The sequence below is a fragment of the Pelodiscus sinensis genome, chromosome 19 (assembly GCF_052426305.1).
Source record: "Pelodiscus sinensis isolate ZL-2025 chromosome 19, ASM5242630v1, whole genome shotgun sequence".
Lineage (NCBI taxonomy): Eukaryota > Metazoa > Chordata > Testudines > Trionychidae > Pelodiscus > Pelodiscus sinensis.
This window is the reverse complement of record NC_143070.1, coordinates 27,873,043-27,899,595: the sequence shown is the minus strand read 5'-3', so window position 1 is coordinate 27,899,595 and position 26,553 is coordinate 27,873,043. Positions and strand designations below refer to the sequence as shown.

General features: G+C 53.6%; 8 non-coding genes and 1 pseudogene across 8 annotated transcripts; 5 read left to right on the top strand and 4 right to left on the bottom strand.

The window, feature by feature from the left end:
- Window positions 1–2,075: 2,075 nt before the first annotated feature.
- On the bottom strand, window positions 2,076–2,148 carry TRNAR-CCU (transfer RNA arginine (anticodon CCU)). Its single transcript has one exon. It is a non-coding gene; the product is annotated as a tRNA-Arg (tRNA).
- Window positions 2,149–2,887: 739 nt separating this feature from the next.
- On the top strand, window positions 2,888–2,969 carry TRNAL-UAA (transfer RNA leucine (anticodon UAA)). Its single transcript has one exon. It is a non-coding gene; the product is annotated as a tRNA-Leu (tRNA).
- A 793-nt stretch (window positions 2,970–3,762) lies between these two features.
- LOC142824530 (U1 spliceosomal RNA) lies at window positions 3,763–3,926 on the bottom strand. The gene has a single exon (XR_012899388.2). It is a non-coding gene; the product is annotated as a U1 spliceosomal RNA (small nuclear RNA).
- Window positions 3,927–7,236: 3,310 nt separating this feature from the next.
- TRNAL-UAA (transfer RNA leucine (anticodon UAA)) lies at window positions 7,237–7,319 on the top strand. Its single transcript has one exon. It is a non-coding gene; the product is annotated as a tRNA-Leu (tRNA).
- Window positions 7,320–9,052: 1,733 nt separating this feature from the next.
- Window positions 9,053–9,255, top strand: LOC142821659 (small nucleolar RNA U3; annotated as a pseudogene).
- Window positions 9,256–10,626: 1,371 nt separating this feature from the next.
- TRNAE-CUC (transfer RNA glutamic acid (anticodon CUC)) lies at window positions 10,627–10,698 on the bottom strand. Its single transcript has one exon. It is a non-coding gene; the product is annotated as a tRNA-Glu (tRNA).
- Window positions 10,699–14,863: 4,165 nt separating this feature from the next.
- TRNAF-GAA (transfer RNA phenylalanine (anticodon GAA)) lies at window positions 14,864–14,936 on the top strand. The gene has a single exon. It is a non-coding gene; the product is annotated as a tRNA-Phe (tRNA).
- A 1,047-nt stretch (window positions 14,937–15,983) lies between these two features.
- On the bottom strand, window positions 15,984–16,065 carry TRNAS-AGA (transfer RNA serine (anticodon AGA)). Its single transcript has one exon. It is a non-coding gene; the product is annotated as a tRNA-Ser (tRNA).
- An 8,365-nt stretch (window positions 16,066–24,430) lies between these two features.
- TRNAF-GAA (transfer RNA phenylalanine (anticodon GAA)) lies at window positions 24,431–24,503 on the top strand. Its single transcript has one exon. It is a non-coding gene; the product is annotated as a tRNA-Phe (tRNA).
- Window positions 24,504–26,553: the final 2,050 nt, after the last annotated feature.

The window sequence follows — 26,553 nt, the reverse complement described above, 5'->3', positions numbered from 1 at the left end:
AGACAACAAGGGGGCTAAGTGCTTCTAGGGGCCTCTTTGCAAAAGGCAGGGGGCTGGTTTCTGCAGTGCAGTGGGTGTCACGTTTGCCGGGCATAGAAAAGTTCCCTGGCTAAAAGCCAGACAGGCAACCTCCCAGCACACACCTGATGTTCCCTCCCCGCTGCCTGAAGACGTTTGGGAGTCCTCCTGCGTCTCCTGGAGTGGCAGCCCATCAGCGTTGTCATCCTGAAGCTGCAGCTGCTGCTGCTGCTGCCCAGGTATTTCCATCCCAGACTCCACAACTATCCCTGGAGACAGGGGCTCCCCACACCCCGGGATTCGGTCCAGTTCCTCACAGTATGCACAGTGCTGCGGTGTTTCCCCAGAGCGAGACCTGCCCTCACGGGTCCTCACGTACCCCTCCCGCAATTCATTGACCTTGGCTCTGACTTGGTCTAGGATGCAGGAGTGGGGAGGTGGCCTTTCTCTGCAAGGCCATCAGTCATTGGACCATAGGTTAGATAATTTCATGGAGGTTAGGTCCATAAAAGCTATTAGCCAGGGGATAAAATGGTGTCCCTGGCCTCTGTTTGTCAGAGGCTGGAGAGAGATGGCAGGAGACAAATCTCTTGATCATTGTCTTCGGTCCACCCCCTCTGGGGCACCTGGTGCTGGCCACTGTCGGCAGACAGGCTACTGGGCTATATGGACCTTTGCTCTGACCCAGTACGGCCGTTCTTATGTTTTTATGTTTATAAACGTCCACATTCCTCCACCTGGACTGCTGGGCCTGCAGAGACTCCCCCTCGGATCACAGCTCCAAGAGGGTCTTTATCTCTGGCCCAGACACTGACAGTGCCCAGTGTTTCTGCCCCCTGCTTGGTCCTGTGATGTGTCCCTGAAGAGGTCTCTGGGGGCTTGTGCCTGTGACATGGCTCTCCGGAAGGCAGACGTGCTCCATCTTAGGCAAAGGACCCAGAAACAACACTTTACGGCAAAAAACACAAGGACGGCTCTTGGTCCGCATCCCTGGGCCACACAGAGTATCCAGAAGTCACTTCCCCACCTCTCCCTTGGCTGCTCTAGAGCTTAGCCCAAAGTCTGATAAACTCTACTCTCCCACCCAACAACCTCTGGGACTCCTCTCCCGCCCGGCTCCTCACACCACGGAGAGTGCAGGGCAGCCACTCCCCCAGATTCACCACTTCTGGTCTTTGCCTAATGGCCCCTTTCAGGCCCTGGGTCAGCCAAGCAGTTTCATGGGTGGCCAGGGGAGGCCTCTTCTGTGTCCCAGAAGGACCTGGGAAAATGTGAGCAAAGGAAGCAACAAGGCACCACTGGGAGTTGAACCCAGGATCTCCTGTTTAAAAAAAGCAAGCTAAGCCATGGTGCCCCCCTCAAGCTGTTGGGTGAAACTGCTCTGTGGTCCCAGACAACACCTTTGACTCCCAAAGTGCAGCAATTTCCTTCCAGCCCTGGCAGTGTCTGCGGCTGAGCTGCACAAAGGAAGATACAAGATCCCCTGGGGGGGTCTTTGCCGGATGAACGTGCCTGAGGAAAGAAGCTGGAAGCGCAACAGACACACAAAAGGGGATGAGGGACAGTTAGAGTCGCACACAAGGCTGGTGGCGCAGCTCAGCCAGGGACCTTATCCACTCACAGAGCTTCACAGCTTCTCCACGCCCCGAACCCCACCAGGCAAACTGCCCCATGGGCTTCACCGGCACCATGCTCAGGGCCTGGGGATTTTCTGTCCTTTTGCCAGACCAAATAACTACCCCGTGCTCCTCTGGAGTCTCTGCCTTTCATGGGCCTTCTCATCCTCAGACTCCTCCTTGTCTCCAGACAGACCCTGCTCTGCTACAGCCACCTCTTGCTGTATGTCACTCCTGGGCCTTCTAGAGTAAAATGTGCCCCTTCATTCTGACTTTGAATACCTGGGGTTTTAGGAACCAGATCTGCACCTAACACCAGCATTGGCTAGTGAGGGCTCTGGACAGCTTCTGCAGAGAAAGAAACAGTAACTGCAGAGTATCCTTGCCAACTATTTCAGAGAGCGGAGAAATGCAAACTCTTTGTCAGTGAAAGGAAACTGTCACCCCAGGTGGGACTTGAACCCACACTCCCTGGCTTAGGAGGCCAGTGCCTTGTCCATTAGGCCACTGGGGCACACAGAAAAGCCTGCCAGGGAAAGAAATTCACCCTTCTAAATGGCCCTTCTTCAACTTTTAGCTCCTAATGAAGCCCCTTTGAAGAAGCCAGATACACAGGAAGGGCTGATCACACCCCTCTGAAAATCAGCTTTCCATGGGTATAGGCAGCTGGCTCCAAGTAATGGGCCTTGACATCTCGTCTCCCTCCCAAAAGCAGGGAAGTGTCTCCCACTGCTGCAGTCTCCTGTGGCTCTATGGCCCTATCTGTACAGCAGGGACAGCAACAATCACAGCCCCACAGGAGGGCCCCTGGTAGCCTCTGATGTTCCCTGTGTGAGCCCCAGAACCAGCCCTGAGTGAGGGGGGCAGAGGGGAGAGCAGCTCACACATGCCAAGGGGCTGGCCAGGGGCACGACATGAGCCCTGGGAGGCAGCAGTGACATCACAAGGAACTTTTGCAGCACCTCAGCTCATTGGCTGGGAGGCAGTGACCTCACAGAGCAACCTTGGCAACAGCCAGGTGGGACAGGCTGCAGGGCTGGGGCATCTCAGAGACCCCCATGGCCTGGCTGCCTGGAATCTCCTTTGTGAGGTTTCCCCTTGAACTCACCTCTAAACCAGCCTCAGACCAGAGCACCCAGGACCCCTCTGCATGACTGTTGAAATGGTTTGCCGTGTGAATTCTGTGGGTCAGGTGACGTCAGGCCTGGGCACTGAGATTATTTACCAGTTTCCCTGGCCTGCTCTGACTCAGAGCTGTGATGGCCGAGTGGTTAAGGTGTTAGACTTAAAATCCAATAGGGTTTCCCTGCGCAGGTTCAAATCTTGGTCACAGCGAGGCCTGTGTTTTGGCCACAAGCCTTTCTAGGGCAACATGGTACCCAAACCCTGAGAAGAACGTGGCCTGTCCCATCAGAAAGGGACACCTGCAGAAGGCAACAAGGCAACAGAGGCTACAAAAGCAGGAGAGAACATGGGTTGCAGGGTCCTGCCTAACAATAGGAAAACCAGTCTGGCTTTCAGCAGAGCCACCTCCCCATGGACACAGCCAGGGGACCAAGCGCCTCCAGTGGCCCCTCCCTCTCCCCAAAAGCCAGCCCTGGCTGGGTAAAAAGATGCTGGGCCCAGCGGCCTCCCTTCACCTGGCAGAGGCAGAAGCGATGGAGACAGGCCCAGGGGTGTGTGGGCTACAAAAGCCTCTTGTCCCCTTCTCGACTCCTAACAGTGCAAACATCAGGGAGAGTAGCTCAGTGATAGACTACAAATTATATGAGCCTTACTTCAAATCCAAGGGTACGTCTAGACAACATGCCTCTGTCTCTGTCCAGCTGGCCAGCCGTTAGGGGAAACTTCCTGTAAGACAAGCAGGGTGGCTGAAGAGGGGCATCAATGGCCTAGGAAAACGATGTGCTTCCTGGGAGATGGCAGAAGAAGCAAAAAACAGAACCCCCCCCCCCATGCGGTAGGCCAGGCCAAGCCAAGCCTGAACGTGGAATAGAGACCCAGCAGAGAAAAATGCAGAAAACTAGCAATGCTCGCCACAGAGAGAAAAAGGAGTGAGAACAGGAGCAGCAATATTTCTTCTCTGTTTGCCTTGGTCATCCATCAGTCTATTTTTCACAGCAAGCACCAGAAAAAAGCACAAACGCAGTCACCCCCTACCACAAATAATGCAGTCAAGTTCCCCACATTTGGGGAAATCGCAGGGATCAGCACACCCATAATGCAATGGATGAGCCTCATCCTGTGAAAACCACCTTTATGATCATGGCATCTTCTCTACCAGGTAAGTATAAGCTCCACCCGCAGAACCACCGCCTGCCCCCCACCGTCCAAACCCTTTCACATCATGGGGGACGCCGCCTCACGCACCCACACCGCCGTGCCCCAAACGCTCCCCTACCGCCCGCACCCACCCCCAAGCCGCCCCTGACACCCACACCGCGCCCTGCTTGCCCAAAGCGGGCCCCACTCACCAGCCCGCGCCCGCTCCCACAAGCCTCCGCTCGTGCCGACATCTGCATACTGCTCACGCTGCTCCGCCTCTCCGCCCGGGACATGCCCCCACCTGACTGTCTGCCTGGGCCCGGCACTCTCTCCCCTCTCCGGCCTGAGCCCCACTTCGGCGGCGAGGAGCCCGGTGGCGCTGCTGCACCCCGACTCTCAACACCGCTGGCGCTCTCCCCGGCTGCGGCCTGCACACCCAGCAGGGGCTGGCTCGGGCAGGAGCCGCCACTCGAGAGGCACCGGGTCCATGCAGCTTCCGCTCTCGCCCCAACATCCCTGGCCCAGCCGGGCCTGTCGCCCTCCAGAGCCGAGCGCATCCGGACTGTATCTACACTGGCCACTTATTCCGGAAAATCAGCCACTTTTCTGGAATAACTTGCCAGCTGTCTACACTGGCCCCTTGAATTTCCAGAAAAGCACTGACGATCTACTGTAAGAAATCCTTTTTCTGGAAAACTGTTCTGGAAAAGGGCCAGTGTAGACAGCACAGTACTGTTTTCCGCAAAAAAGCCCCGATCGCGAAAATGGCAATCGGGGCTTTTTTGTGGAAAACCGCGTCTAGATTGGCACGGACGCTTTTCTGCAAAAAGTGCTTTTGCGGAAAAGCATCCTGCCAATCTAGATGTGCTTTTCCGAAAATGCTTTTAAAGGAAAACTTTTCTGTTAAAAGCATTTTCGGAAAATCATGCCAGCGTAGACGTAGCCAAGCAGTATTCAGGTAATCAAATCGTTGAGACAATGCCATTTCTGGTTGAAATGGCAAGACACTGTTTTTCTTTGTGATACTGTCTGATACCCCTTTTGTGTGCATTGATTCTTTGGTGAAGCATCTGAGAGATTTGTCCAGTTATATACATTATCTTACCCATTACAAAGATAGCTTCTCCAATTATCACCTCTAATATCATTAGCTCACAGACATTTACCTCCCCCCTCCCATCTCTCCTCTGTTCTGAAATTTGATGTGTCTTTTTTATAGGTGTTCACTGTTTTTGATTGTATCCCTTGGCTACGTCTAGACTGGCATGATTTTCCACAAATGCTTTTAACGGAAGGCTGTGTCTAGACTGGCCAGTTTTTCCAGAAAATCAGCTGCTTTTCCAGAAAAACGTGCCAGCTGTCTACACTGGCAGCTTAAATTTAGGCAAAAGCACTGACGATCTCGCGTAAGATTGTCAGTGTTCTTGCGCAAATACTATGCTGCTCCGGTTCGGGCAAAAGTCCTTCTGCACAAAGCTTTTGAGCAAAAGGGCCAGTGTAAACAGCCCAGATTTGTTTTCCCAAAAAAGCCCCGAACGCGAAAATGGCGATCAGGGCTTTTTTGCAGAAAAACGTGTCTAGATTGGCACGGACGATTTTCTGCCAAAAGTTCTGCCGGCTGGTGCTGCCCCCGGTTTGCTCGCGCTGTTTAAACACCTCAGTCTCCGCCCCTAGGAGCTTCCGCTCCCTAAAGGAGCTGGGTTGGTTCCAACCTTCTCAGGAATGTTCACAGCGTGGAACAGAACAGGAACAGCCATACAGGTGATGAAACCCTGGCACGGGGTCTAGCGCGGGGTTTGTAACCCCCTCGTCTGGGAGCGTCACTGGAACAATTCTCTGACACGCAAAGAAAGGTGCTAATTTGGGTCTCATTTTCATGAGTCATGATCTTATTTGCATATTTTCTGGCAAACTGATTTTGCGCTCAGGGGCTTGTGCCTCGGCCTCCTCTGCCCTTGGTGCCGGCTCTCCCGGCTGCCCCTGAGCGCTGCTGGCTAAAGGAGGCAGCAAGGCAGGAGAGGGGGGAGGAGCAAGTCCCGCTGAGGCCAACAGCTCGGGCTCAAGCCTCCAGCCCCAGCACAAAACCTTCAGCCAGGCCCGTGTGGCTCCTTCCTGCCCCCGCACACGCTCACAGGGGGAAACGTGCCCCATGTTCCATCCCCGCGCCAGGCCTGGGCGACGGGCTCAGCCCTCCAGCAGCCCACAAGGCCTGTGAGGGACGGACTGAGAGCAGGGCCCCACTGACACCCCCCGTCCTGCCCCACTGGCCTGCGTGCAGCGCTGGCACGGGACAGGCAGGAACGGCTGCCGGGGAGAAAGCAGCTTGGACTGACGGGCGAGTCTCACTTGCTGACCAGACTCCCAGGCCCTGGGCTCTGGGGCCAGCCCCTCTGTGGTCAGGGCCCCCCGGCCACAATGCTACTCCAGGGGGCCTGGTTCCAGGGCCACCTAACCCCAGGGCTGGGGGGCTGGAGGCCTTTGCCCTGGAGTCTCAGAGCTCCCCCAGTGTTGGCTGCCAGGAGGGGGAAAGCTTCTCCTCAGGAACCTCTCCCAGGGCAGTGCCCCCAGCCCAGTCCTTGCCCCTTGCAGATGCAGGTAAGAGATATCCCCCCCTTTCCCAGCAAGCAGCCCCCCCCCTCCCGGGGCTGTAGGAGGAGGATTTGGCCCTGGGCTGTTCCCAGCAGAGGGGGTTTGATCCCAGCCTGGGTCCAGGGAAACTGCTCCCAGCACGTGCAAGGTTGGGGGAGTGAGCAGATCAGTGTTTGCAGATATCTACACTTATTTGCATAATGCGTATGCAGATATGCAGGGCTCGGCAATTAGGGCAATCTGCCCGTGGTGAGTAGACTTTAGCCCGGTGCTGTGCTCAGTGCAGTCTGTGCATGCGCAGTGTGCGATTCTGCGCGGCTGGTGAGCGGGGTTCGCAGCCCCTTGGCAAGCCCTGCAGACATGGAACTGTAATGCTACTGGTCTGGCAAAAGTTTGTGAATGGGTTTGGCTGTCCATGCTGTAAAAACAAAGGCTGGAAATATTGGCTTGATCCATGGGGGGGCTGGCCCAATGCAGGTTGGGGAAAATACTGGGTGAAGGTCTGTGTGTGGGGGGGGGGATATTTTTCCCATCAGGACTTTGTCCCTCGAAATCCCCGCGGATGTTGGGTTTTGTCTTGTTTGGTTTCCCTTTTCCCTGCTTCCCTCCTCACTGGCAAGGAGGGGGCAGCCCTCTCAGCCTCTCAGTGGGAAGCCCTGGCACAGAGTTGGGATGGGCAGATGTTCTGAGAGGCAGTCCCTGGGCTGTTTGGAGAGAGAACTTTCTCATGTCCACTCTGCTCAATGCCACCAGGATGGCCGAGTGGTTAAGGCATTGGACTTAAAATCCAATAGACATTTGTCTGTGTGGGTTCGAACCCGGCTCCTGGTAACTCCCTGATTTGGAGAAACATTGAGGTAGGTAGTGCTTTGTCCTGCTGTGAGAAAGGGGACTGGACTTTAGCTCTGAAGGTCCCTTTGGCTATGTTTGCAGTGGCAGCTTCTTGTGCTAGAAACATCCACACTACCATGTGTGAGCTGTGCTTTTAAGCAAGAGCATCCATGGCAGTGTGGACACTCTCTAGTGCAAGAAACCCCTGTCCCGTGTCCACACTGCCCTCTTACGCAAGCGCTCTTGTGCAAGAGGACTGACACCTGGTAGAAAAGAGCAGAGCTGTTGTGCAAGAAGCCCTTTCCTACCACGCTTTACAGTAAACCTTCTTGCGCAATAACCCGTCAGTGTAGACACAGCCCACCAGTGTAGACACAGCCTTCCAGTTCTAGTCCCAGTTCTGATTGGCTGAGCTGGGAGGAAGTCACAAGAAGGAGACTCAGGACTTCCTTGTTCTCCTTAAGTACCAGCAAATGAGCCAGAACCAATCGACTGCTCGGGGAATTGTTCTGCTTCTTGCCAGTGCTTGTCTCTGAGCAGCTCCTGAGTCTCTCTGTGTCCCGGTGCTTCTAACCCACTGGCTGAGCCATACCTAGGCTGGGCTGTGGGGCTGTAGCTCCTTTCACACACTTTATTCTGATCCATCAGGGTGTGAAACTCCAGACTGACGGCAGTTTCAGCATCAGGCTTCTGGGGCCTGTTCTTCAATCCTCCCCCCCCCCCACACTAAGTCACCCACCCCCAGTCTCTTCCAGCACAGCCTGCCCCACCCTCCCCCCACAGGGCTTCCACAGGGGCCTCTGTCCCAGGGGGAATGGGGAGCCCCTGCCCCCGGCACCCACCCACCCTGCTGCTGCTCCCCCCAGAGCAGAGGATTCACCCGGCACAAGTAAGTGCCTCTGTCCCCCCTGACCCCAGCTGCTGGGTTCCCTCCTGTTTAGCTGCCTGGTCCCAGGTAAGGTCACATGAGACTGCTCATATCACCCCCTCAGCACGGAGCCCTGGGCAGCCGCCCTGCTCGCTCAGGTCTCAGGCTGGCAGGGCCTGCAGGGATACTGGGTTTGAATGACAAGATGCTGGAGCAGTTATTAAAAGGCTTCTTCTTTGGCAGGGGCATTGTGCTTGTGGATTGGCTATTTCTTGGATGACTGGTGCTTGCACATGCAACTGGGCTTTAGCAAATCAGAATGAAGTGAGTCATGAGTAACCCAGCGCCTCTGGAAATGGGAGTGGAGTAAAAAGTACAATATTGTCTAAAAAAAATAAAATAACTTGAATAAAAATCAAAGTGTGACAAAAATAAATGACTTGAGTAAAGTAGAAATACCCAAAAAAGGTCTTGAGCAGTGTGATCAAGTATTTCTACTTAGTTACTTTCCACCTCTGCCCGGCACGCAGGGGTTCTTGGCCCCTTGCTGGTCCACAGACTGGCAGTTTGTTACCACTGACTTAGAGGAGCCCCAGGAACTGCAGTTTCAGGAAGAAACAGCAGGAGATTTTGATTGGCTGCCAGGTGCTCCACATGCTAATCAGGAGGCGTGTGTCTGTAAACAGGGACACGGAGCATATTCTAATATACAGATTTGTAAACCTGGTGGAGCGTGTTTGAATGGGACAAGCACTTTGCTGAGATTATTTCTGTTCTTTAGTTTTCTAAGTGTTGTGTGAAAACATTCCTCATGAGGAGAAAGTGAATGAACGTGAGTGTGGGTGTGTAGGAGCAGGCTGCTGTTAAGATTGTGCTTTCAGGGATCATTTCTATAGTTAGAACTGGAGAACTGCAGCTGAAAGTGGTTGGTCTTGCTAGCCATGAGGATGAGTGACAATGTTCTCTTCTGAGCATGAAGCAAGCTTTAATGTAATTGCTGGCTGCTGTTGGTGATTGTTTCTTCTTTCCTGTTGGGAAGCTGGAGGTAGAGAGCACAGGCTGAGTGGCTGACTACTGTCAAAAAGTTCAAAATTAGTTTTGAAGTAGAGAGGAGGAGGAATTTCACTTTATCATCCTGTCCTGGCTTTTCTTGAATTCCTGGTTTGACATGTGCTACTCTGGTCCTGATCCTGATGTCTTTATGCTGTTCTCTCACTTGCTTTTGGGTCTTTTTCCATGTGCTTTTCACACAGGACTTAGCCAGCCTCTTGGATCTGCTTCAGGCCTTGTCCCTCATCTGTTCCCTAGTGGCCTGGGGGAGACAGATACTAGCTGCAGCCAGGTGTTAATTATCCCTTGGGTTAGTGTCTTTCTCCCATAACTTGTAGCTAAGATATTTGTTAGTAACTGGCAGGCACCGCGGGGGCTCACACCTGAACAGAGACACACGACCTCAATATTGGTTCACAAGACAAAACTCACCCTGCTCCTGGAACAGGAACACTGATGAGCAGTGAGGCCCCTCCCTGGCAGCACCAAGCAGTGAGAGCTGAGTGTAGGGGGGAGGCAGGCCCAGGGGGAGAAGGCTCCATGACTGTGTCAGAGGGAGGCTCTGCCCTGGCCAGTGGGGAATCTTTGCCTCTCCGAGGGGCCCAGGCCTGGTGGGTCATTTCCCCAGGTTACTGAGTGGGGACTGGAGCCAGGTCTGTGTTGTCTCCTTCAGCAATCAAAGTGAACCAATGGATCTTGTGCCGACCTGACACTGCGCTGGGCTAGTGCTGAGTGTGCCACAGAGCTTCCTGCAGGGCTGCCCACATGGGAGAGGAAAGGGGCAGTTAGAGTGTGACGGCGCGTTGGGGGTTCCCCGTCTCCTGCACCCCGAAATGGCACAAACAGACTGCACCAGCCGGTGGAATAGAGGAAGTTTATTGCCTCTCCAGGATACAGCATAGCACAGATGTAGTCTGGTCACAGAGCTGGGCTAGGATGCCTCAGGCCCCCTTGAGTTGGGGGGAGACTGGGCCCCTAAACTCCAGCTCCTCTCCCTAGGCTGTCTCCTCCATCCTCCCAGACAGCCAGCAACCAACTCACTAACTTTCAGCCCTGCCCCCCAGCCAGGGCAGCATTCCACCTTCCTTTGTTCCTCTCCATGGGGGGTGTCTGGCCACTGGTTCAACAAGTTTGGCATTACCTTGGCCTAGTGAGGTTTTCCCTGCTGGGTCTTGCTCCAGACAGCAGGGGTCACCACAGCCCAGCAAGTACCCCCACTATGTCACATAGAGTCACCCAGCTCTGCCCCTTCTGAAAATGGCAAGTGCTGTCTTAGCCGTTAGGGAGAGGTGGGAAGGATCCTGAAGTAATCTCTTGGGTCACAGCTGCTGTAACATGTGATAGTGAGAAAAATGGCCAAGCAGTTGTCATGTGAAAATTGAGGCCACCTTCCCTGACTGGGAATCAAACCCAGGCCACAGCAGTGAGAGTGCTGGATCCTAACCACTAGACCACCAGGGACACATGAAACAGGCTTCTTTGCTCACCTACACTAGTCTTTCGCCAGCCATTTTCTGTCCACTTCAGGATGGGGGGACCATTGTCTCTTGTCCAGAAGGACAAGAACAGCCAAACAGAACATCAAAGCAACCAGACTGGGCCATGCCAGTTGCCCAACTAGCCCAGGATCCTGTCTCAGGACAGCAGCCAATTTCAATCCTCAGGACAGACAGTTATTAAGTGATCCTCCCAATCTCCCATTCCCAGCTTCTGGAATACACTAGCTAGGGACACCTGCCCTGTCCATCCCGGTTAAATGCCATTGATTGACTTTTTCTGCATTAAATTATCCAGTTTTGTTTTGGGGCTTCTTGTAGATTTCACTTTTGCAACATCCTCTGGCAAGGAGTTCCACTGGGTGCAAAAATGCTTCCTTTTGGTCTATTTTTAACTTGATTACTTATCAGTTTCATTCTGTCACCCTGGTTCTTTAGTAGGAGGAAAAATACTTTCTGCACCCCTGTCATCATCACATAAACCCCTGTCCCGTCGCCCCTTGCTTGTCCCTTTCCCAAGCTGAGAAGAAGAAGTTCCATGAGCTCCTGGGAGCTGCTGTTCCAAAGAAGAGGCATTTCCAGCGGAGAAGATGGGAAAACTCCCTCTCGGGCACAAAGGCAGCACTTTTCCAATGGAGCTAATTCTGCCCCACCTGCCCCCTGCCTCCAGTGTTCCTGGCACTGCCTGGCCCAGGAGGGCTAGTGTCCAGCAGCTCTCTGCCTCAGTGTGGCTGGCTTTTGGGGAGAGCAACTAGGAAGTAGGGGGAGCTAGTGCAGCCACTTAGCCCCTGGCTGGCTCTGCCAGTAAAAAGATGATGATGATCTCCCTGAACACTGGAGAATGTGGGCATTGATCCCACTGCCTCTTGCATGCAAAGCGAGCGCTCTACCACTTGAGCTAATTCCCCTGCTGTGTTAAGTTTGGCATTCTTGGAGGCTCTTCCCTTCTCCACAGGGATGTCTGTCTTCTAGGTCACTTAGTCGTGGGAAAGGAGAGGGCTCCAAAAAGGCCACAAGGGCAACTCTCAGGAAGGAGACTCCCTGCAGCAAAGCCATGGGCGGGGAGGGCAGCGGCAGGGTGTGGTCTCTTTGATGACCCCTGCCCTGCAGCCTGTCCCATCTGGTCATTGTCATGGACTCTCTGTGAGGTCATCACCTCCCAATCTCCTTTAGCCAATAAGATGTGGTGCTGCAAAAGGCCCTTGTGATGTCACTGCCACACCCACCCCTGCCCTCCAGGGCTAATGTCCTGCCCCAGGCAGCCCCTTTGCCTGGCTGAGCTGCTCCCAGGGGTGAAAGTGACACATTTCTTACAGGGGCTGTTCTATTGGGCACCACCCTTTGGTGGGGGAGGAGGATCAAGGCAGGAAGTCAGGGGAGGGGTTGTGATAGGACAGTAACTGTAAGAAATTAAAATGTGGAGTGTGGGCGGCTCAGGGCAGGGATTTGGGGAGTGTGTGAGAGTGGGGGCGGGGCTCAGGGCAGGGGTGAGGATGTGGAAGGGTAGAGAAGTCAGGGCACACGCAGCCTTTGTTACTCACCTGGCTTGGCTGGCAGCTGACACGCTGTTCCTTGCTTCCCTTCTGCTGCTTCATATCTTAGGGTGCCCTCCGCCTGCCCCGTGCTGAGAGCCAGGCCCAAGCAGGAAAGAGGCGGCTGGGCCCTCTTGGTGTTAGGGTCCCACCACCCATGTTCCCACCATCAGCAGCCACAGCCCCTGTCAGCCATTGGGTCACCCCAGGAAGGGAGGCAGGAAATGGGGCCAAGTAGTGAGTTAGGGTATGAGGGGCAGGCAAAGCTCATCTTGCCTTGCAGGACCACCAGCAACAGCATGTGTCTTGTGCGCTGCTGTGGAGTAAAGCATCCCTGAGGGAGAACCCTGCCCCCAGGGCTACGTCTAGACTGGCCCCAAATTCCAGAAAAGGGATGCAAATCAGGTAAGTCAGCATAGGGAAATCCGAGGGGGATTTAAATATCCCCCGCGGATTTAAATAAACATGTCCGCCGCTATTTTTCCGGCTTGGAGAAAAGCTGGAAAAAAGCATCTAGACTGGCCCGATCCTCCGGAATAAAGCCCTTTTACGGAGGATCTCTAGGAATAAGAGATCCTCCGGAAAAGGGCTTTATTCCGGACGATCGGGCCAGTCTAGACGTTTTCCGGCTTTTCCCCAAGCCGGAAAAAATAGGTGAAGCTACAGAAGCTGACGGGGACAATCAGCAGGCGGAGGGTTATTTTTTCTCCTCCCTGGGCTGATGTGGCTAGAACTGAGGAGAAGAAAATCCTCTTCCCTTCTCCTCAGAAGATGGAAATTGCAGTTGGTTCTCTCTCTGGCTCTTCTGGGAAAAGCTACGCAAATTTCAAAACCCAATTTGTGCAGCTTTTTCTTCTGCTTTTTTTTTTTTTTTTTTTTTGGAAGAGGCTTTTCCAACATTTGGCCTGTTACACTGGGCAAGTCACACAAGGGAGGCAGCAGGCAGAGCCAGCCCAATGCACCAGCCTCCGAGGGCAGGGAGGCCAAGGCACAAGCAGCTGCCTGGCCTAATTTATCTGGCTTCCCCAGGTTGGCACCCAGGGGCATTATCAGCTGACGTTACCCCCCCTCTGTCACATGAGCGTTGGGCTCATCAACAGGCTGGTCAGCAGCAGCTGCAGTTACCTGGGCACCGCAATAAGAGAAGACCCTGTGTTTCTGCCTGGTTTTGAACCAGGGACTTTTTCTGTGTTAGGCAAACATGATAACCACTACACCGCAGAAACATGTTTCAAGGCATGGAACTTGGCTGACTGTTCTGTTTCTAGCTCTTTCTAACACCCTGCTCTGCAGGGGAGGGGGATGCTCCTTGTGAACACTCCACCTCTTGTTCTCAGGGAAGCGCCTAATTTCCTCACAAGCACCTTGAGATTTGTAGCTCAAAGCTGGAGCTGCTGTGGAAGGAGGTGAAGCTACAGAAGCTAACCGGGGACAATCAGTGGGCGGAGGGTTATTTTTTCTCTCCCCTGGGCTGATGTGGCTAGAACTGAGGAGAAGAAAATCCTCTTCCCTTCTCCTCAGGAGATGGAAATTGCAGTTGGTTCTCTCTTTGGTTCTACTAAAGCTGGACCCCAGGACTAGACTTTTTCTTTCTAAAACCCTGGTGAAAACTGAGAGCCAATTGCTCACAGGCTGAGAATGTGAGTTAAGGAAGGGCACCAACCAGCATAGGGCTTGAACCCATGACCCTGAAATTAAGAGTCTCATGTTCTACCAACTGAGCTAGCCAGGCTGCCTGCAGAAAAAGTTCCTAATATCCCATCTCAGTGTAACAGGAGCCAAGTGTTCTCCACTGCCTGACTCAAGGCTCTTTCTTGACCCTCATGTGGGGTTCTGGTCTGTGGAGAGGTTTGAACTCGAACCCCACTCCCAACACACCCACTTCTTTCCCCACAAGGAACGGCCCCATTTCCATCTCTCCAGGGACTGGTCCGTTCTCTGCAAAATGCTCAACCTGTTTCATTTTCTGCAGGAACGAGTGGGATCCATGCGCCCTGTTCCCCAGTGAGAGGTATGTGTCCTCTTCCCCCCTTTCCACAGACACAGCAGGCCAGGGGGCTATGAGCCTCCAGAGGCCCCTTCCTACTTGGCCTCCCACAAAGCTGGGGTGCCAGAGGCAGGCTCTGACTGGGAGACACTCCCAGCAGCCAAGCACATTTCTCAGGCAGCCCCTTCCCTGCGCAGGGGGTACAGGTCATACCCCTGGGTGAATAAGAGCTTGTGGGGACTGGCCAGGGCTTCAAGCAGGCAGCTCCCATTGGCCACAAACAAGCTTGGAGCAGGGACCAGGCATGAAGCCTTTTTCTCTACAGCAGAGACACACAAAGGGCCCAGCAGCCCCTTCTCTCAGCTGTGCGTGGGGGCAGGGCGAGCAGGGAATCTGCCTGAGGCTTCTTGCTGCCATGTTGGGTGGCTTCATGGGCTGGATCCAGCCCGCTGGCCTGTATTGCCCAGGCCTGGCTTAGAGGGAACCTTGGCTCTGGCTGTGGGGGAGGGGCGCTGTGGAAAGGCCAGTCTGGCCTTCCTGGGCAGGGCATGACGACATGCGGCAAAACATCCTGGACAGAGAATTACAGGCCGGACAGGCCTCTTATCACAGTCAAAGTAGCTCAGTGGGGAGAGCGTTAGACTGAAGATCTAAAGGTCCCTGGTTCAATCCCAGGCTTTGGCATGCTCCAATAGGGGCTAATTACTTCAAGTTGATGGAAGTTGATGGTTTTGCTTAGAGCTGTTCTCACAACCTGCACTGCAGGAGAAAAGGGGAGATGAGCTGCATCCTGGGGCTCTTCCTGCTTTCTCTTGGCCCTGGGTCTCTATCCTGCCACAGGGCAGGTACAAGGGCTACAGTTGGGGGGAATCAGGTGACACCACAAAAAACACTCCCTGTTGGCAGTGCTGGAACATGGCACCACATGAGCATGTTGTTAACACCCATGTCCCCCCCCCTCAGGGCCACTAGAGATGTCCAGCAGCTCTGTCCTTGCACCCTGGGGCTGTCTGTCTGGGCCATGCACTCACACACACTGGCCCCTTTCTAGGACAGGGCTCCTGTTGTTCCTTGCTTTACTCAACTTGGGAGTTGGGCTCATCCCCAAGCAGCAGGAGCTGTGTTTACCTGGGGAGCCACAAATAGCAGCAGAACCCCCTGTTCCCACTTTTTGCTTGGCTTTGGACCAGGAGCCTTTTGCACATTAAGCAAACACGATAACCACCACCCCACAGAAACATGCTTGTCAGTTTTTTTCTGTACATAAACTTGGACAAATATTCTGTTACTAATTCTTTGCCCAAGGCAGAGCAAGAGCAGGGAACAAGACCCCCTCCCCCCCCCCCAATACTTCTCCAGACCCTTTGCTCCCAACACGGGGGGTGGGGGGTGTGCACCTCGGGAGGAGTGACCCACATCATATCCCCAGCATTTCTGCCCTTCATGGATGGACCTTTGGGGGAGCCCTAGATGCTCCATCCTCTCACTCAACTCCTATCACACACTGGAGCAGGGCAGCGCCCAGGGGTAGGGCTGAGCTATGGGGTGCTGGGCAAGGGGCAGAGGCTGCAGGAGCTGAAAGTTTCCCCAGAGCCCAGGGATCCATAACGAGGCACCATGGCCCCTGTCTCTCTCGGAAGGCGCGGAAAGGGATTGACTGGGGACAGGGAGAGTGGCTCAGGGGTTGTGCAGCTTGTTGCCCTGGTTAGGGCGTGGCCAAAACACAGGCCTCGCTGTGAGCAGGATTTGAACCTGCGCAGGGAAACCCTATTGGATTTCTAGTACAACGCCTTAACCACTCGGCCATCACAGCTGTGAAGTTAGCAGTGTCCCAGGATCAGGGACAGTGGTAAATAATCCCAGTGCTCAGGCCTGACCTCACCCGCCCCACGGAATTCACACAGCAAACCTGGCTTCCAGCACACAGGGCAAGCTTGGGGGCTCATTGCTGGGCCCTGGGGTAAAGCATTAAACCAGCCCCCTCCTGTGGGCCTGTGAGTGTTGCTGTCCCTGCTGTACAGACAGGGCCATGGAGACAGGGAGAGGTTCACTGAATGGGCCAAGGTCACCCAGCTAGTTAGAGTCAAAATCTGCCCCCAGCTCCCTGCCCCACCCACCGACATGCTGACTCCCTCGCTGCCAGGGGGCTGTTTGCATTGGCCTCTTTTGCTGTCTTTTCTGCTGTGAGACATTGGGACAGTTGGCCAGGGCGTCCCGCAGTTGCCATCTCCCTCTGTGCAGGTGCTGTCCAGAGCCCCGACTAGCAAACGCTGACACTGCTGTTAGGTCCAGACCAGAGGGGAGTGCTTAAGGGTTATTTCAGAAGAAGGGTTTTCTCCCCAAATAACTGCATCTAAACAGTGTTTTTTATTTCATAATAAAGTATTCTGAAACAGCACCCGGACACGATTATGCAAATGTAGCGCAGGATATTTAAATCCCGGTTTCATTTACAATTTCGAATGTCTCCATTTGCATCCCTCTCCTGAAGGAGACTGCAAGTGTCGACATGTCCTGGGTGTTGCAACCTCCCAGCACTCACCTGATGTTCCCTCCCCGCTGCCTGAAGACGTTTGGGAGTCCTCCTGCGTCTCCTGGCACTGCAGGTCATCAGCGTTGTCATCCTGAAGCTGCAGCCGCTGCTTCCCAGGTGTCTCCATCCCAGACTCCACAACTATCCCTGGAGACAGGGGCTCCCCACACCCCGGGATTTGGTCCAGTTCCTCACAGTATGCACAGTGCTGCGGTGCTTCCCCAGAGCGAGACCTGCCCTCACGGGTCCTCACACACCCCTCCCGCAATTCGTTGACCTTGGCTCTGACTTGGTCTAGGATGCAGGAGGGGGGAGGTGGCCTTTCTCTGCAAGGCCATCAGCCATTGGGCCATATGTTAGATAATTTCATGGAGGTTAGGTCCATAAAAGCTATTAGCCAGGGGATAAAATGGTGTCCCTGGCCTCTGTTTGTCAGAGGCTGGAGAAGGATGGCAGGAGACAAACCGCTTGATCGTTGTCTTCAGTCCACCCCCTCTGGGGCACCTGGTGCTGGCCACTGTCGGCAGACAGGACACTGGGCTAGATGGACCTTTGATCTGACTCAGTACGGCCATTCTTATGTTTTTATGTTTATAAATGTTGCATTCCTCCCCCTGGACTGCCGGGCCTGCAGAGACTCCCCCTCGGATCACAGCTCCAAGAGGGTCTTTATCTCTGGCCCAGACACTGACAGTGTCCAGTGTTTCTGCCCCATGCTTGGTCCTGTGATGTGTCCCTGGAGGGGTCTCTGGGGGCTTGTGCCTGTGACATGGCTCTCTGAAAGGCAGACGTGCTCGATCTTAGGCAAAGGACCCAGAAACAACACTTTACCGCAAAAAGCACAAGGACGCTCTTGGTCCGCATCCCTGGGCCACAAAAAGTATCCAGAAGTCACTTCCCCACCTCTCCCTTGGCTGCTCTAGAGCTTAGCCCAAAGTCTGATAAACTCTACTCTCCCACCCAACAACCTCTGGGACTCCTCTCCCGCCCGGCTCCTCATACCACAGAGAGTGCAGGGCAGCCACTACCCCAGCATCACCACTTCTGGACTTTGCCTAATGGCCAAGAAGTTCTGCTTTACCCAAACTGTCACGTTGCTGCATTGGAGGGAAGCAGCCAGATCGCTGCTGCACCCCTAGGTGGGGGTGTTGGCCCCAGAAATTGGTGTGGGGGGAGCCATGTGGGGTGTTGAATGGGAGATTGTTGTTTGTTGGTCTTATGTACGCTATTTATGTGAGCGTATAATGTCTATGTGTGTAGGTAGGAATCTGTAATCTGTGTGGAAGCTGAATATTTCTGTGAATGTGTTAAGCATGGCTATGGACAGGCTGAGTAGCAAAGCCCTGTGGAACAATGGCTCTCAATAGGCTATGGACACACCCAAAGAATGGGATTTGTCACCTGAGGGCAGCCAGCAGGGAACATAGAGATTGGCCTCTGACCAGGTGACTTGCTGCAGACTAGAAGAGGCCAGGAAGGAGTATAAAGAGGCCATGTGGTCGAGGCCATTTGGTTCTCAGCTCAGCACTTCATCCCAGAGGCAGCACTGCAGGGATCAAAGAGCCCGGAAGACCTGTGAACCCATCCTGATCGTAGGATGTGCAATAAGGACTTTTAACCAGCAGCTGCAACATCTCTGCTAGAGCCTGCATCGAGAACTGGGAGATTCGGTGCATGTAACGTACTGTACTTTAATAACCTTACTCTCAGGCTTTTCTTTCTTGTAATAATAAACCTTTAGATATAGATTCTAAAGGATTGGCCCAGCGTGATTTGTGGGTAAGGTCCGGAGGGTAAATTGACCAGGGATCTGTGGCTGGTTTCTTGGAACCGGACAGAACTTGTTCGGGGTAGGTGGGATTGGGTGCTAGGACCCCCCATCTGTGTATGAGGCCCGGGGCCATCTGGGGCACGGATATTGCTGGGGTGTCGGAGGGGTTTTGCTCGGGAGGCTTCAGGCAGGTTGCTGAAGCACTCTGTGGGTCTGGTTTGTGGCCTGTGTGGAGAGGTCGCCAGTCGGGGGCTGTAAGTAGCCCCGGATTTGAGCAATTCGCCCTGAGCGGACGCCCTTAGCTGTGCCCGGACACGGCCCGGTCCGTTACAGTGGCGTAGTCGGCAGGATCCACAGATCTTGGTCAATTGAGCTTTGGGATCAGGACCCCACGCTGTCTAAATTTGATTTTTGGTGCTGAGAGTTTGGTTGATTAAAGAGCCGCTGCGATGAACCCGGAATTATATGAGAGTCTGAGCAAAAGTGCTCTGAAGGATTTGTGCTTGGGGAGAGGCATTGCCTTTAGGAAAAGGGCCTCTAAACTAGATCTGGTAGTGTTGTTACTAACCAGAGATGTGGATGAAAAGGAGCAGAAGCAAGCCAAGGAGGCTGCTGAAAGAAGGCGGAAGGCAGATGAAGAAATTGCTAAGAGAAAGCAGGAGATGGATCGGGAACTTGAGATGAGAAAAGCAGAACATGCAGAGAGAATGGCAGAGTATGCAGAGAGAAGGGCAGAGCATGCAAAGAAGATGGCCCTAGCCAGGGAGGAAAATGCTAGACTTGACCTCCAGCTTAAGAGACTAAAAGAACAAGAGAGACTGTATCTTCCTGAAGGTTCAATGTGTAACTCTGTGGGTATGCGGTGTGCTTATGGTATGGCAGACGTATTTTGCCCAGCTGATGTGATGACACAACCCCAAAGCATGTGTAAATGCAAACCTTTTGTGGTACCTGTAGCTAGCAGGGAGGTTTGGGAAGGGGGTGCATGTGGGTATGAAAAGTTTCCTGGGGCTGGTCAGTCTCCCTGTAACCAAGGGGAAAGTGTCTCTACATGGGTGCCTGTGGCAGGTGGCTGTGTGTCTATGCAGGGGGGCAGTCAGCCTGTGGGTGAGGGCCCGTCTGATGCCTCAGAGGTGAGGCTGGAATCAGAACCAGGGCAAGAAGAGCCCAGAAATCAGGGAAATGTTTCTCTGGGGCAGCCTGGAGTGGCTGGCCAGAGTGAAGTTTTAGTTGAGGAGTTGGTGGCTGGTGAGGTTTGTGGAATTGAACCTGCACAAGCTGAAAGTGATTTGTGTGAAGAAGCACAGTGTGTGCAAGCTGGCGATTTGGCTGGTGGAAGTAGCAAGGGGGCAGTAAAGGAAGCTGTCCCAGTGGCTAGCTGTATGCCTGAGATTAGCCAGGGGTGTTGGGACAAGGGAGAAGCTGTCTCTGGTTGTCTGGCTGTGTGTGGGGAAGAGTTTCTTCCTTTGTCTAAGAAAGGTGCCCCACAGCCTGTGAAGGCTGAGAGCAGTGTTGTTGTCCCAGACTTGGGTCTGGATATAGCTAAGGCCCAGGAAGGAGGTGGCCCAAGGTTTGTGTCTGCTGGGGAGAGGGATGAGGTGACTCAGGTAGAGTCAGTCAGTGTTTTACCAGAACCCCAGAGACCAGACAGTGGTGACCCTGATATTGTGCCTGATGCTGCTGTGTTGCTGACAGAGGGGGGAGCTACTCGATGGGAGCAGGGAGACCCCTTAGCCCGGGCACAAGGAGAGAATGAGGGTGTGTTAACTCTGGTGCCTAATGATGGTGTGGACGTTTACAGCCATCTAGAGAGCTGCACAGGGAGTGAAGATGCCTCTGACCCTGTCTCCTGTGGGTCTGTCTGTGTGCCTGAGAGGGGATTATCTGTGAATCCACCTGAGGGGCCAGAGATAACTCAGGGAGTAAGGGAAGTGCAGGAGGAATTGGTTGGGGCTCAGCAGGGCAATGCTACTGCAGAGCCAGGGAAGGGTGAACTGCTGCTTAAGGAAGCTCATAGGGAGGAGAGTCCTGGCAGTGCTTGTAGCAAGCAGTTTGCAGTAACTGAGAGAGGTGACGATGCCTGGCTTGGAGAAGGCATTCAGGAGAAAGCTCTGCCTGTAAAAGGCAGCAGCTTCTTGTGTGAGGCACTTGTTTTGGTGCCTGACAGACAGAACTTGTCTGTTGGCAGTGACTCCACTGACTTGGGTTTAGGGAAACCCAGTGTGAATGGTGGTGGAGAAGTCTCAAAGGAACTGAGGGTTGTTCCAGATGAGGCAGGAACATCCAGAGAACTGGAGCAGGCGGTTAACCCAGTGACTGTGGGTGACCAGCTTGCTGGGAAGTCAGTGTGTGTGGGACAGGATTGTTCCCAGGTGAGTGAGGAGAGTGGGAACTTAGTGTCTCAGATTCAGGAGGAGGACTGGGTAGCCAAGTATGCAGAGCAGAACAGCTGTGTGGTCACTCTTCCTAGGATGCAGGAGATGGCAGTTATGCTCCCATCTCTGGACACGGTGGACACTCATACTCAATCAGGGAGGTTGATATCTGGTTCCATGTGGAAACAGAGGTTGGAGGTGGACAGAGGAGAGACTTGGGAGTCTACAGCTTACTGCTGTTACCCCACTGAGTGGGGGAAGGGGGAGAATTCCAGGGCCATTGTGAGCTAGGGAGTCACACCCAGCCAGCCCATTGTCTTGGTCTGGCCAGAGGTTTCAGGCCTGGAGCCCAGAGGACAAGGGGGAGGGGCAGGACTTGCTTTGGCCAAGAAGATTTGCAGTTTAAACCTGAAGGGCCAAAACTGCAATGGTGTGGGGCCAGAGAAGGGGCCTGACGGAGAATTTCAGTACACACCTGGTATAGGATTGTTCTTGTTACTGATGTTAATTCTTGTAACCAATGTATTATTGTTGCAGAGAATTGTAACGGTATACAGGGTGCATGAGCTTATAAAAATACCATGTAATCTGTCTGGAGATGTACCAAACGACAGACGGTGTGTAAGGGGACATTGTGATGTTGCTATTTCGTGGTAAACACTTGTAACTGGTCTTGGAACTTCTTACAGTACAAAAAGGGTTCCAGCCAGAAGGTCCTGTGTAAGAAGGGAAACTGAGGCACACCACCATTTTGACGGGGGAGGCCTGTGATGCCCTCAGTGATGTTACTGGCATCACTTCCTGCATCAATTTTGCATTGGGGGTGTCACGTTGCTGAATTGGGGGGAAGCAGCCAGATCGCTGCTGCACCCCTAGGTGGGGGTGTTGGCCCCAGAAATTGGTATGGGGGGAGCCATGTGGGGTATTGAATGGAAGCTTATTGTTTGTTAATCTTATGTACACTATTTATGTGAGTGTATAATGTCTGTGTGTGTGGGTAGGAATCTGTAATCTGTGTGGAAGCTGAATATTTCTGTGAATGTGGTTAAGCATGGCTATGGACAGGCTGAGTAGCAAAGCCCTGTGGAACAATGACTCTCAATAGGCTATGGACACACCCAAAGAATGGGATTTGTCACCTGAGGGCAGCCAGCAGGAAACATAGAGATTGGCCTCTGACCAGGTGACTTGCTGCATACAAGAAGAGGCCAGGAAGGGAATAAAAGAGGCCATGTGGTCGAGGCCATTTTGTTCTCAGCTCAGCACTTCATCCCAGAGGCAGCACTGCAGGGATTGAAGAGCCCGGAAGACCTGTGAACCCATCCTGATCGTAGGATGTGCAATAAGGACTTTTAACCAGCAGCTGCAACATCTCTGCTAGAGCCTGCATCGAGAACTGGGAGATTCGGTGCATGTAACGTACTGTACTTTAATAACCTTACTCTCAGGCTTTTCTTTCTTGTAATAATAAACCTTTAGATATAGATTCTAAAGGATTGGCCCAGCGTGATTTGTGGTAAGGTCCAGAGGGTAAATTGACCAGGGATCTGTGGCTGGTTTCTTGGAACCGGACAGGACTTGTTCGGGGTAGGTGGGATTGGGTGCTAGGACCCCCCACCTGTGTATAGGCCCGGGGCCATCTGGGGCACGGATATTGCTGGGGTGTCGGAGGGGTTTTGCTCGGGAGACTTCAGGCAGGCTGCTGAAGCGCTCTGTGAGACTGGTTTGTGGCCTGTGTGGAGAGGTCGCCAGTCGGGGGCTGTAAGGAACCCCGGATTTGAGCAATTCGCCCTGAGCGGATGCCCTTAGCTGTGCCCAGACACGGCCCGGTCTGTCACAGTGCCCACAAGGCAGTTCCAGGGCCTGCCACCTGGTGCAGGGTTTGCCAGCATGTGTGCTGGCTTTCAGGAGCATGTGGGAGACAGATAAACAGGTTAAGCTGAGATAGGAGGATGCAGGGCTGGGGCTGAGACTTCTCAGAGGTGCCTTGCCTGAGACCAGGTCATTGCAGCCACACAGTGCAGGGCCCACCCTGGAAGTGCCACTACTGTGGCTGTGCACCTTCCGGGCAGTGTGGCTCTTGCCTTTGGTGCAAGTGGACACAAAGCCACATAATGTCCTGCCTCATGCCAGACCCCAGCCACCCCATTCCCCTTGCTTTCTTCCCACCCAGCACCCCCAGCTTCCTTTGACACCCTCCCTTCTTCCTGCTCCGCCGCCCTGCTCCTTCATCCACGTTCCTTCTGCACCCTTTTTCCTTCTGCACCCTTTCTCCTGGCCACACACGGCTCCTTGTTGCTTCTCAAGCCAGGCCCTGCAAGGAGCCACCAGGCAGGAACCAGCCTTGGAGCTCGGCTTGCACCGGATCTGGTAGTTTCCCACCACATCTCACCTGAGAAGAGGTGACTTGTTCCCCTTCCTTCTGACCTTACGTCTCCGCTCCCTTCAAAGGTCTCCGCTGCCTCGGGACCCGCCTCCTCAGGGCGCTGCCCCTCTGCCACTGGTCTGGGAGCGGGAGACTCCACAGTCTCTGCACTTGGGCTGAGAAGTCTCATGGGGACTCGTCTGTTGATGGGTTAGTCAGCCCGATGGCCAGCCGGATCCATTCCGTAGCGCTGCCCGAGAGGGAGCTTTACAAGTGCCCAGTGTCCATTGGTATTTTCTGGGGCTCTGTGTAGGGGATTGGTGTTGGGAAATTGGTCCACGGGAAATGCCTCTTCTTCGGAACAGCAGCTCACACGAGTTCATGGAACTTCTTCTTCTCAGCTTGGGAAAGGGACGACTAGGGTGATGGGAAAGATATTTGTGCTGTGAAAACAGCAGGGCCCCCAGGGAAACTGGTAAATAATCCCAGTGCCCAGGCCTGATGTTACCTGCCCCCACACAATTCCCTCAGCAAACCTGACTCCCTGAGCACAGGGCGAGTCTGGGGGCTCATTGCTGGGCCGTGGGGTGAAGCAGGAAACCAGCCTCCTCCTGTGGGGCCTGTGAGTGTTGCTGAATCTGGGCCCCTGCACCTGGGGAAAGGCAAACAAAAGATCTGGGGGCCACACAGAGACCCCGCTGGGCTTAGCAGGAAGTGGCTGGGACTTTGCTTTGTCTTTGCCTGTGGGCTTGTCTGTCTGCAGCCTGGAAACCTCCTGGCTCCTCAGACCACTGGTCTGGATGGAGCGTTACAGACGTCGGAATAATGGAATTGCTGTGTAGACGCTCCCATTGTTATTTCAGAGTAATGGCCGTTATGCCCAAATAACACTGCTGTGTAGATGCAGCCTGAGAAATGTTTTCATGAGCATGCGGGAGGAGCAAGGGCTCCTACAATGTCAGGGGAGATGGGGAAATGAGGTCACCTCTCTAGATATAAAACAGAAGATATGTCAGGAGTGGGATTTGAACCCACGTCTCCATTTGGGGACCAGAACACCCAACTGAGGGAAAGACAAGTCCTTGAGTCTGGCGAAGTGACAGCCTCACAAGGGGGTGTGGGGGGCTGTTAAGTGCCAAAGTAGCTCAGCGGGGAGAGCATTAGACTGAAGATCTAAAGGTCCCTGATTCAATCCCAGGCTTTGGCAAAAGCCTTTGTCCTTGAGACTTATCTCTTGTTTGGCTTCTCTGTGAAGAGCCCAGCTGTGCCTCCTGGGAGGGCTTTGTCTGCCCTGCAGCTCCACCTTGGAGCCAGCAAGTCCTGCCCCTCCTCTGCCAGGGAAGGAAAAAGTTCACTTTTGAGCAGCATCAAACCAGCCCCCTAAGAAGGCCAGCTGAGCTCCTCTCTCCCTGCTGCTTTGTCCACTTTGGCAGGAACAGAATCCGGGACTCACCCAATCAGGCAGGTGCCCAGTAACCCCAGACCGATGTGCACATCCGCACGCTGGCAGCAGCTGTTGTGGGACTCTGCAAATCCACCACTAGACCTGAGTCCCCACATGCCAGGCAGCCCAAGGGAGGGCTCTGGGGTCTCAAGCAGAACAGAGTCGGAGGGGGGAGGGGCTCTCAAAGCAGGGGAAGTTCGGGGGCTTGTTGCTGGGCCGTGGGGTGAAGCATCAAACCAGCCCCCTCCTGTGAGTGTTGCTGAATCTGGGCCCCTGCACCTAGGCATTGGGAAACAAAAGGTCTGGGGGCCACACAGAGACCCTGCTGGGCTGAGCAGGAAGTGGCTCTGGGACTTCGCTTTGTCTTTGCTTGTGGGCTTGTCTGTCTGCAGCCTGGAAACCTCCTGGCTCCTGAGGCCACTGGTCTGGATGGAGCGTTACCGAAGTCGGAATAATGGAATTGCTGTGTAGACGCTCCCATTGTTATTGCAGTGTAATGGCTGTTATTCCCAAGGAACGCTGCTGTGTAGATGCAGCCTCAGAGAAATCCTAAGCAAGCGCTTCTACAATGGCAGGGGAGACCCACATCTCCATTCAGAGACCAGAGCACCACACTGAGGGAAAGACAGTAGCTTGAGTCTGGCGCCTTAGACCACTTGGCCATCCTGACACATACACTGGCTTTTTCCTGGACATTGTAATCAAACCAGCTGACAAAGGGGGTGTTGTGGTCATTATGAATAAGGCCGACTATAACCAGGAGGCAACCAGACAACTCTCGAACACCACATTTTACAAACCTCTCCCCTCTGATCCCACCTTGGACTACCAAAAGAAACTACACTGTCTCCTTAAAAGCCTCCCCACAGCTACTCGGGAACAAATCCTCACAGAATCACCTTCTGACCCCCGACCAGGATTGTTCTATCTACTTCCCAAGATCCATAAACCTGGGCACCCCGGACGTCCCATCATCTCTGGTATTGGCACGCTCACTACTGGTCTATCCAGCTATGTAGACACTCTTCTCAAACCCTTCATAACCAATACCCCCAGCTATCTCCGAGACACTACTGACTTCCTAAGGAAACTACAAAACATCGATAACCTCCCCAATAATACCATCCTTGCCACCATGGATGTAGAAGCTCTATATACCAACATCCCACATGAAGACGGATTACAAGCAATTAGAAACACTATCCCAGAGGACACTACTGCCAACCTGATCGCAGACCTATGTAACTTTGTTCTCAGCCACAATTATTTCCAGTTTGAGAACAACTTATACCTCCAGATCAGCGGCACAGCCATGGGTACACGCATGGCCCCACAGTATGCTAACATCTTTATGGCTGACCTAGAACAACGTTTCCTCAACTACCGTCCCCTTTCACCCCTCCTCTACCTATGGTACATCGATGACATCTTTATGATCTGGACGCATGGCCAAGAAACACTGGAGATATTCCACAGAGATTTCAACAACCTACACCCCACCATCAACCTCAGCCTGGACCATTCTACACGAGAGATCCACTTCCTGGACACCACCGTACAAATCAACAATGGAAAATTAGACACCACTCTCTACAGAAAACCCACCGACTCATACAGTTACCTACATGCATCCAGCTCCCATCCAGAACACACCACACGATCCATCATCTATAGCCAAGCCCTTCGATACAACCGCATCTGCTCTAATCCCACTGACAGAGACCAGAAGCTTCAGGATCTCTACCAAGCATTTATAAATCTCAACTACCCACCCAGAGAAATAAAAAAGCAAATTGAAAGAGCCAGACGAATA